The sequence below is a fragment of the Piliocolobus tephrosceles genome, chromosome 4 (genome assembly GCF_002776525.5).
Source record: "Piliocolobus tephrosceles isolate RC106 chromosome 4, ASM277652v3, whole genome shotgun sequence".
Lineage (NCBI taxonomy): Eukaryota > Metazoa > Chordata > Mammalia > Primates > Cercopithecidae > Piliocolobus > Piliocolobus tephrosceles.
The window spans coordinates 63,669,081-63,680,818 of record NC_045437.1 but is presented as its reverse complement, the minus strand read 5'-3'; the positions used below and the strand labels follow the sequence as shown (position 1 = coordinate 63,680,818).

Genomic DNA, 11,738 nt, shown 5'->3' with positions numbered 1-11,738 from the left:
TTTTTTTTTTTTTTTTAACTTTTAGGTTCAGGGGTACGTGTGTAGGTTTGTTATCTAGGTAAATTACAGGTCATGGGTTTTGGTGTACAGATTATTTCATCACCCAGATAATAAGCATAGTACCTGATAGGTAGTTTTTTGATCCTGTACCTCCTCCTACCTTCTACTCTAAAGTAGGCCCCAGTGTCTGTTGTCCCCTTCTTGGTGTCCATGTGTTCTCAGTGTTTAGCTCCCACTTTATAAGTAAGAACATTCATGATTTGACTTTCTGTTCCTGCGTTAGTTTGCTTAGAATAATGGAGCTCCATTCATGTTCCTGCAAAGGACATTATGTCATTCTTTTTTATGGCTGCATAGTAGATAGTCCATGGTGCATGTGTACCACATTACCTTTGTCCAGTCTACTGTTGGTGGGCATTTAGGTTGATTCTGTGTCTGCTATTGTGAATAGTGCTGTGATGAACATATGTGTACATGTGACTCTATGGTAGAATTATTTATATTCCTTTGGGTATATACCTAATAATGGGATTGCTGGATCGAATGGTAGTTCTGTTTTATGTTCTTTGAGAAATCGCCACACTGCTTTCCACAATGGCTCAAGTAATTTACACTCCCACCAGCAGTATATAGGCATTCCCTTTTCTCTGCAACCTTGCCAGCATCTGTTATTTTTTGATTTTTTTTTTTTTTTTTTTTGAGACGGAGTCTCGCTCTGTCGCCCAGGCTGGAGTGCAGTGGCCGGATCTCAGCTCACTGCAAGCTCCGCATCCCAGGTTTACGCCGTTCTCCTGCCTCAGCCTCCCGAGTAGCTGGGACTACAGGCATCAGCCACCTCGCCTGGCTAGTTTTTTGTATTTTTTTAGTAGAGACGGGGTTTCACCATTTTGGCCAGGATGGTCTCAATCTCCTGACCTCGTGATCCGCCCGTCTCGGCCTCCCAAAGTGCTGGGATTACAGGCTTGAGCCACCGCGCCCGGCCTTATTTTTTGATTTTTTAATAATAACCATTGTGACAGGTATGAGACGGTATCTCATTGTGGTTTTGGTTTGCATTTCCCTAATAATTAGTGATGTTGAGCATTTTTTCATCTGCCTGTTGGCTGTATGTTGTCTTTTGAAACATGTCCATGTCCATTGTCCACTTTTTAAGAGTTGTTTGTTTTTCTGCTTGTACATTTAATTTCCTTATAGATTCTAGATATTAGGCCCTTGTTGGATGCGTAGTTTGCAAATATTATCTCCCATTCTGTAGGTTGTCTGTTTACTCTGCTGATAGTTTCTTTTGTTGTGCAGAAGCTTGTTCATTTAATTAGGTCCCATTTGTCAATTTTTGCTTCTGTCAAGGTGACTTTTGGCATCTTCATCACAGAATCTTCCAGGGCCTGTGTCTAGAATGGTATTTAGGTTATCTCCAGGGTTTTTATAGTTTTAGGTTTTACATGTTATTCTTTAATCCATCTGGAGTTGATTTTTGTATGCAGTCTAAGGAAGGGGTCCAGTTTCAATCTTCAGCATATGGCTAGCCAGTTATCCTAGCACCATTTATTGAATAAGGAATCCTTTCCTTATTGCTTGTTGTTGGCAACCCTGGCAAAAATCAGATGGCTGTAGGTGTGTGGAATTCCTGTTTGCAGATGGTATGATTTTATACCTAGAACACCCTATAGTCTCTGCCCCAAAGTTCCTTGATCTGATAAATTCCTTCAGCAGAATTTCAGGATACAAAATCAATGTACAAAAGTCAGTAGCATTGCTATCCACCATATTGTTAAAATGGCCATACTGCCCAAAGCAATTTACAGATTTCAATCTACCAATGACATTCTTCACAGAATTAGAAAAAGAAAACAATTTTAAAATTCATATGGAACCAAAAAAGAGCATGAATAGGCAAGGCAATCCCAAGCACAAATAACAAAGCTGGAAAGCATCGCATTACCTGAGTTCAAAGTATACTACAGGGCTACAGTAACCAAAACAGCATGGTACTGGTCCAAAACCAGATGCCTAGACCAGTGGAAGAGAATAGAAAGCACAAAAATAATGCCTTTTTTTTACCTTTTTTTTTTTTTTTGAGATGGAATCTTACTCCATCACCCAGGCTGGAGTGCAGTGGTGTGATCTTAGCTCACTGCAACCTCCACCTCCTGGGTTCGAGTGATTCTTGTGGCTTTACCCTCCCTCATAGCTGGGACTGCAGGCATGTACCAGTATGCCTGGCTAAGTTTTGTATTTTTAGTAGAGAGGGGTTTCACTATGTTGGCCAGGCTGGTCTCGAACTCCTGACCTCAGGTGAGTTGCTGCCTCAGCCTTCCAAAGTGCTGGGATTACTGGCATGAGCCACCGTGCCTGTCCTTGTTTTACTTTCTCATATCACTGGATCTGTTGCCCACCCCCCCATGATCGTGCTATAAATTGCAGAAGGAATGTACTATAAATTACAGAAGAGGGACAATGTGAATCTTGGTCAGTCGCAGTTTAGATGAACTGGGGATGTCTTTGTCTCTGAATAGTGTCATTGGAAATTTGAGGGTGGAAGAAAGATTATTTTTTGTTCAAGTCTAGCAGTATTTCACCATACTCTGGTAATTCAGCTTCTATTGAATTCTAGATGAGGTAGTATCAAAAATTACCATGCTTAATTCTTGATTACATATGGGCAGTCATGTTAAAATAGCAGTGACAACAAAACATATGAAAAATATAGTGAACTTATAAAATTGCTACGGATGTGCAAATCTATGTTAAGAGGTTTTATAGTAATCAGATACATGAATTTTTGCTGCACCTTGGTGACATTCTTTTCCTTTGCCCATTAGGTAGATAGTTGGCTGAATTGGGCCCTCCCTAGTGAAGGTAGGACTTGTGGATTTCAGAATGAGAGAAGACTGTCTCCTTAATTACTTCTTACGGTAATTATGGAGAGGGGTGGTGGTGGGGAGAAAGTTAAGCTAAGAAAAAACAAGACTTATCTTTTACCATATTTTTTTTAATAAGCAATTTTTGGCACTTAATGTTCCTAAAATATAGCTCATATTTGAAATTTTTTTCTTCAGATCAGTGAATATCTTTTGTACTATTAACATTTACTTTAAATCAATTTAATTCATATTTAAATGAGGCAGTCGAAACCATTTGCAGCTCTATGTGCTTGGTCCTATAGCAAGTGTAGGATAATTAGATGATAGATTAGTGTAGGATAATTAGCAGGGACACAGCTATTTTTTAGGGTATCCCTGATTCCCATTCTCTGTAGATGTATACATTTGAGGATAGGAGGACTGCGTATAGTGGTCGCTCAGAAAATACATGTGTGTATATATGTTTGTATTAAAATATGTAAACAGGTACACATACCGTAAATGTATAGCTCAATTATATTTCACAAACTGAACTCACTTGAGTTCAGTGTGTTCACCAGCCTTCAGGTCATGAAATACAAATTACTAGCACCTCAGAAACCCCTTTTCATGTTCATTTTTTACTCACTAATTACTCATTACCCCAAAACCTCTATTAAGCCTTCTAACAGCAAACAATAATTTTGTCTATTTTTATACTTGATATAAATGGAATCATATCGTATGTTGTATTTTATGTTTACCTTCTTAGTGTGTTTGTTGCAGTTGTAGGTCATTATTACCGTTTAGTATTCTTTTGTTTTACTGTTGTTCTATTAATGATAGGTATTTGGATTATCTCCAGTTTGGGGCCATTATGAAAGTTCTTCTGTAAACATTCTAGTATTCTCTTGGGTGTCATTAGTACATACTCAGAAGAAGAATTGCTAGGTCATAGGCTATATATATTTTTGGCTTTAATAATATTGTCAAATGTTTTCAGCGTTTAAACTAAGATACACTTTCACATTCTAACCAATGCCTGGTATTTTATTTTTCTCTCATTTTAACCTTTCTGCTGGTTGTGTGGTGGTGTACTCATTATGTATTTCTATATTTTTGGACTAATGGAATATGGAGCACTTCTTATGTTTATTGGCCATTTTGACATCTGGACATCTTTTGCCATTTGCCCGTTTTTCTGTTGAGTATCTTTACTTTTACCTTTTTATTTGTAAATGATTTAAAACTTAAAAGTTGCAAGAATAGTTCATACAGATAGGCCAGGCGCATTGGCTCATGCCTGTAATGCCAGTACTTTGGAAAGCTGAGGCGGGCAGATCACTTGAGGTCAGGAGTTTGAGACCAGCCTGGCTAATATGGTGAAACCCCGTCTCTACTAAAAATACAAAAATTAGCCGGGCGCACTCCTGTAGTCCCAGCTACTCGGGAGGCTGAGGCAGAAGAATCGCTTGAACCCGGGAGGCGGAGGTTGCAGTGAGCTGAGATTGCGCCACTGCACTCCAGCCTGGGTGACAGAGAGAGACTCCGTCTAAAAAAAATAAGTAATTGGCATTAATCTGGAGTTTTTTTTGTATGTAATGTAGGAATCAATATACATTTTTTTCCATATGGATGTTCAGTTGACCTAGTATCACTTATTGAAAAGACTATCCCTAGTATCACTTATTGAAAAAGTGCCCACTCTGCACTACAGGGCTGTCTTTGTTCTAAATTAGGTGGCTTATGTATCTGTATCTGTTTCTCTAGGTTTTATTCCATTGGTCAGTTTTTCTATTTTTGTACCATTGCCCCATAATCTAATTACTGTGGTTTCATAATAGGTCCTGATACTGGCATTGTGAGTCTTTCAAGTGCTTGTTTTTCAAGGGCTGTGGTTTGGATGTTTGTCCTTCTCATGTTGAAATTTGATTCCCAGAGTGGGAGGTAGGGTCTAATGGGAGGCGTTTGGGTCATGGGGTGCAGATCCCTCATGAATAGACCTGTTTTCCTTGTGGGGGTGTTGAATGTGTTCCCTATTAGTTCCCTTGAGAGCTCGTTGTTAAAAAGGGCCTGGTACCCTCTACTTCCTCTGCATCATATGATCGCTGAACACACCAGCTCCCTTTCACCTTCAGCCATGGGTGGAAGCAGCCTGGGGCTCTTACCAGATACCCAATCTTGAACATTTTCAGATATCAAATTGTGAGCCAAATACACTTTTTTTTTTTTCCGTTAATTATCTACTCTCAGGTATCCCTTTAGAGCAACACAAAACAAATGAAAACCTCAAGATTGCCTGTTATTTTTAGTCCTTTGTATTCCTGTGTGATTTTTAGAATCAGCTTAATCAATTTCCAGAAGAAAAAACTATCTTAATTTGGGTTGCTATAACAAAATACTATAAACTGGGTAGCTTGTAAACAACAGAAATTTATTTCTTACATTTCTGGAGAGTCGGAAGTCCAAGATCAAGGCACCAACAGATTCATTGTCTGGTGAGGATCCATTTCCTGGTTCATAGATGGTGTCTTCTCTCTGTTTTCTCACATGGTGGATAAAGCCAGGCAGCTCTCTTGTGCTTCATTTATAAGAACACTAATTCCATTCATTGAGGGCTCTACCATTGTGTGGTTACATCATATTTGTTTATTCTTCAGCTGATGAATGAGTTGTTTCTACTTTTGGGCTATCATGGCTAATGCTGCTGTATTCATTTGTGTACAAGTTTTTGTGTGAACCTATGTTTTCATTTTTCTGGAGTATATACTTAGGAGTGGAATTGCTGTGTCATATGCTAAACTCTTAATGTTGAACTTTTTGAGGAACTGCGAAATTATTTTCTATAGCAGCTGTACCATTTTATATTCCCACCCTCAGTGTTATAAGGGTTCTGATTTCTCCACATCCACCAATACTAGTTTTCACTGGTGTTTTTTTAAATATAGCCATTCTACTGAGTGTGAAGTGGTATCTCATTATGGATTTTTTGTTTTTTTGAGACAGGGTCTCACTCTCACCCAGGCTGGAGGGCTCTGTCACCATCTTGGCTCACTGCAGCCTCATCCTCCCGGGCTCAAATAATCCTTCCACCTCAACCCCCTGTGTAGCTGGGACTACAGGCATGTACTACCACACTCAGCTAATTTTTGTGTTTTTTGTAGAGATGGGGTTCTACTATATTGCCCAGGCTGATCTTGAACTCCTGAGTTCAAGCAATCTGCCTGCCTCAGCCTCCCAAAGTGTTGGGATTACAGGCGTGTGTGCCACAGTGCCCAGCCCTTATTGTTGTTTTGATTGCATTTTTTGATGACTGTGATGTTGAGCAGCTTTTCATGTGCTTATTGACCATTTGTATATCTTTGGAGAAATGTCTGTTCAGATCCTTCATTCATTTCAACAATTGGGTTGTCTTTTTATGTTTTAAGATTTATATATTCTCAATATGAGTATCATCAGCTACATGATTTGCAAATGTTTATTTTTTCTAAATTTGTCTAATTTTTTTTTTTTTTTTTGAGACAGAGTCTCGCTCTGTTACCCAGACTCTGGGGTGCAGTGGCATGGTCATGGTTCATGACAGCCTCAACCTCCTGGTCTCAAGCAGTTCTCCCACCTCAGCCTCCTGAGTAGCTGGGACTATAGGCGTGTGCCACTATGCCCAGCTAGTTTTTTTATTTTTTGTAGGGATGGGGTCTCACTGTGTTGTCTAGGCTTGTCTCAAACTCCTGGGCTCAAGCAGTTCTCCCATCTTGGCCTTCCAAAGTGCTAGGATTACAGGCATAAGCCACTGCGTCTGGCTTGCAAATGTTTAATAACCTCCTGTGGGTTGTCTTTTCCTTTTTGAGACGGAGTCTCACTGTGTCGCCCAGGCTGGAGTGCAGTGGCGCAATCTTGGCTCACTGCAAACTCCGCCTCCTGGGTTCACCCCATTCTCCTACCTCAGCCTCCCCAGTAGCTGGGACTATAGGCACCCGCCACCATGCCCAGCTGATTTTTTTGTATTTTTAATAGAGACGGGGTTTCACTGTGTTAGCCAGGATGGTCTCGATCTCCTGAGCTCGTGATCCATCCGCCTCGGCTTCCCAAAGTGCTGGGATTACAGTCATAAGCCACAGCGCCCGGCCTCCTTTTCTTGATGGTACCCTTTGAAACACTAAAATTTTAAATTTTTATCCACCCCAGTTTATCTTTTTTTGTTCTTTAGGTATTATAACTAGAAAACTGTTGCCTAATCCAGAGTCAGGCAGATTTTTTCCTTTGTTTCCTTCTAAGAATTTTATAGTTTTAGTCCTTACACTTAAGTCTTTGATGCATTTTGAGTTCATTTTTATAGATGGTGTGGGGTGGGGGTCCAAATTCTTTTGCATATGGTTACCCAATTGTTGTAGCACCATTTGTTGATGTTTTATATTAATGTATCTAGATGTGGATCTTTTTGGGTTTACCCTCCTTGGAGTTGAGTTTCTTGGATTTATAGATTAATAGTTTTCATGTAACTTGGGGTATTTCCAGCTTTTTTTGTGTGTGTGTGGTAAGATCTCTATAACAACATTTTCCATATTAACTATTCTTAAGTGTATAATTTTTGCCTTTAAGTGCACAGTATTCTGTCATCACTGTCATCACCCAAACAGAAACTTTGTGCACCATTAGACAACAATTCCCTGTATACTCCCTTAACCCTGGTCTTTGGTAACTTCTATTCCATCTTGTCTATGAAATTTGTCTGTTTTAGGTATTTCATTACAAGTGGAATCATACATTATTTGTCCTGTTGTATTTGGCTATTTTATTTAGCATCTTGTTTTCAGTGTTCATCCATGATGTAGCATGCATCAAAACTACATTTCTTTCAATGGTTGAATAATATAATGTATTTACCACATTTTATTTATCCATTCATCTATTGATGGACACTTGGATTGTTTCTTCTTTCCGACTATTGTGAGTAAGTCCTCTATGAACATTCACCTATCGTTACCTATTTGAGTCCCTGTTTTCAAATCTTTTGGTTATATACTTACAAGTTGAGTTGCCGAGAGATGGAACTGGGTAAGTTAAAATGCTGCGGAATTTGCTGTTCTTACCAACAGTCAGCCTTGACTGAACAAATATTCCCTGGGTTGCTTCAAGCCTTTGATTCATTTCTAGAGTTTGGAAAAAATTAATTCTGACAGTTCTTGCCCATTTTTTTCCTTGCCTTTTTGGAGTAGTGGAATTTGGAGGTCCTTACTTGGCCATTTTTGCTGATGTCAGTGATATGTATCATTTTAACATTTTCATTTTATTTGTTAGTATGTAGAAATATAATAACTATCTGGTAAGTACTTTTTAAAAAGTGAATAAAAGATGTTCACTTTTCTTTTATACAAAGGTTAGATGATTTATAAGCTAATTTCTTTGTGAAGATGTCACCAAACATCTTTAAGAGTTATAAGAGATTGTCAGCCGTCCCTTATGAAATGCAGACTATACCTTCTGGAAGGACTCATGTTACTTTAAGAAAATATGTTAATGTTGGCCGGGCGCAGTGACTCACACCTGTAATCCCAGCACTTTGGGAAGCCGAAGCGGGTGTATCACCTGAGGTCAGGAGTTTGAGACTAGCCTGGCCAACGTGTTAAAACCCCGTCTCTACTAAAAATACAAAAATTAATTGGATGTGGTGGTGCAGGCAATGAAATTAAGAGCAAGGAAATGAAAAACTATTCAGGATATTGGCTACTCAGAGTCTGAGGCAGGAGAATCACTTGAACCCAGGAGGTGGAGGTTGGAGTGAGCTGAGTTCACGCCACTGCACTCCAACCTGGGTGACAGAACGAGACTCTGTCTCAAAAAACAAAAAAAAAAAAGAAAAGGGCTCAATTTGAATTTTTCGAAATTTACAGAAAAGAACAGAGTGATTAAAGGTAAAGATTAAACACAGATGAAGAGAATGAATTAATCCAAAGATAGATCTGTGGAAATTCTCTAAACTTGGAAATGGAAAACACAAGTGAGAGCAGTTAATAAATAAGGTATGGAAGATAGAATAAGACCTGTGGCCCAATATATGACTGACTCCTGAGGAGAGGCCAGAAAATGGGAGAAGGAGAGGAAAGAAGAATATTCAAAGAGAAGAGATGAGACTTTTCCAGAGTTAGGGAGGCACAAGAGTTCTCAGCAAATTAAATTTAAAAATTTATACCCTTATGCATGTATTGAAATTATAGTTTTAAAACCTATAAAACTACTGGAGAAAAAAGGTAGATTCGCCTTTAGAAGAACATTGTATTCACAACAGAATTTTCTTCAGTAAAGGTACAGGTCAGAATGTAATAGTATAGTATATTCAGAATGCTGAAGGAGAATAGCTCTGAACCCAAATAAGTATATTCAGATAATTAGGTGCCAGGGAGAAATAATGCCATTCAGATAAAAATGGTGTTTAATACTCTCAGACTGTTGAGTAAGAACTACTAAATTGTATACAGTAGTAAGACAACTGATTGCAGGAAGAAAGGCATAGGAAACGAAGCAATAATGAGCGAAGAAAAGATAAAAATTGTAAAACAGATAAACCTATTGGTAAACTTAAATAAGTATTGACTAAATAAACTAGCAATAATGACTATTAATTTAGGGGTTCTAGAAACAAAAGTGAACTAAAATACTAGCAAATGAAAAGACTTAAATTCTTGCCAGCTCAGTTGGAAGGAAACATATTTCTTAAGTATAATTGAAGAGTAATTGGAGAAGGGATAAGATAAAATATGTAGGCCGGGCGCGGTGGCTCAAGCCTGTAATCCCAGCACTTTGGGAGGCCGAGACGGGTGGATCACGAGGTCAGGAGATTGAGACCATCCTGGCTAACACGGTGAAACCCCGTCTCTACTAAAAAATACTAAAAAACTAGCCGGGCGAGGTGGCGGGTGCCTGTAGTCCCAGCTACTCTAGAGGCTGAGGCAGGAGAATGGCGTAAACCCGGGAGGTGGAGCTTGCAGTGAGCTGAGATCCGGCCACTGCACTCCAGCCTGGGCGACAGAGTGAGACTCCGTCTCAAAAAAAAAAAAAAAAAAAAAAAGATAAAATATGTAACTTGCTAATGCAGGAAATCTAATAGAAGGACAGAGCTTTGTAGGAAGGAAGCTAGACTGAAAATAGTTTAAATATTTACTAAATATCCATGGTGAAAATAGGTAAAAAATAAAATACATAGCTTACCATTTGGGGAAAACAGAACAGAAAGGAGAACAAAAAGCATTGAAAAAACTCAGTAAAGAGAAAACACAAAGATGGTAGAAATAAAAGATCCGTATATCAGTAATTATAATATAGGTAAGCATATTTCGGTATGGAGTTGAAAGTCAAGAGGTCAGGCATGGTGTCTCATGCCTGTAATCCTAGCATTTTGGCAGGCCAACATGGGAGGAATCTCTTGAGGCCAGGAATTCAAGGCCAGCCTGAGTAACTAGATCTCGTCTTTACAAAAAACTATTTTTTTAAATTAAAAAAAGTCTACGGCCGTACCACCCTGAACGTGCCCGAGCTCATCTGATCTTGGAAGGTAAGCAGAGTTGGGCCTGGTTAGTACTTGGATGGGGGACTGCCTGGGAATACCACCAGGTGCTGTAGGTGTCGGGGAAGGGCAGGCAGCGGGGAGAGAGCATTAGGGAAAAGAGCTAATGCATGCTTGGCTTAATACGTAGGTGATGGGTTGATAGGTGCAGCAAACTACCATAGCACACGTTTACCTGTGTAACAAACCTGCACATCCTGCACATGTACCCTGACACTTAAAAAAATAATAATAAAGTAAAAAGAAAAAAGTGTTCAATAACTCAAAGCTGGTATAGAAATAGGAGACAAAGTATACTGTAAGGTAGAATTATTAAGGATAAAGAAATTCATCAGGAAGACATTACAGTTCCGAACATAGTTCGAATCTAACAATATACTAAGATGGACAAAGAAAAATAGACATAAAAATTTTGCAAATCCTAGTAAGTTGAGACAGCAGAATAGACATTAGTAAGAATATAGAAGATCTGAATGCCACTTAGTCAGCTTGATTTAATATTTGTTTGGAATCATATACTCTAAAATTATAAATCACGTATTTTTCCAGCATATATGGAAAATATGTACAATTTAATCATCTTTTAAGGCCAAAAATATACCACAAATATATCATCAGTCATGTTCTCTTATTAAAATGAAAGTAGAAATCAGTAAGTCTAACCTTCATGATTTGGAAACTGAATTTCTTAGTTTATGAATAACAGTTCATATGGAAATCCTGAAATATTTAGAATTTAATAACAGTAAGAACAGAACACAGGAAAACTCTGAGGATATAGCTAAAGCAGCTGCCTCTTAGAGGAAATTTTATAGCCTTAAATGCATTAGAGAAAGGATAAAATGTAAAACTTGCTAATAGAGGAAATCTAGTAGGACAGCTTTGTAGGAAGAAGACTAGATTGAAAATAGTTTAAATATTTCTTTTCTCAGAAAAAAGAATGAGTTAAGTGTTAAAGCTAAGTAGTTAAAAGAGAAGGGAGAAAACTCAGAAATAAAAAAGGTAATATACGTAAGTGAAATAGAAACAGATACAATAGAGTATTCAGCAGTAAAAGTGAATGAAGTAGTTTCATACATCAACAAAGTTGAATAAAAGGAAAAAGGCATGGGGCCAGGCACAGTGACTCACGCCTGTAATCCCAGCACTTTGGGAGGCTGAGGTGGGCAGATCACCTGAGGTCAAGAGATCGACACCATCCTGGCTAACATGGTGAAACCCTGTCTCTACTAAAAATACAAAAATTAGCTGGGTATGGTGGTGCACGCCTGTAATCCCAGCTACTCGGGAGGCTGAGACAAGATGAATTGCTTGAACTCTAGAGGCAGAGGTTG

General features: G+C 38.6%; 1 protein-coding gene and 1 pseudogene across 4 annotated transcripts in view; both read left to right on the top strand.

Moving 5' to 3' along the window:
* DDX4 (DEAD-box helicase 4) overlaps positions 1-11,738 on the top strand; it is a 73,839-nt gene that overhangs the window by 28,647 nt on the left and 33,454 nt on the right. The gene's annotated exons all lie outside the window — the stretch shown is intronic.
* On the top strand, positions 10,342-10,463 carry LOC111541684 (annotated as a pseudogene).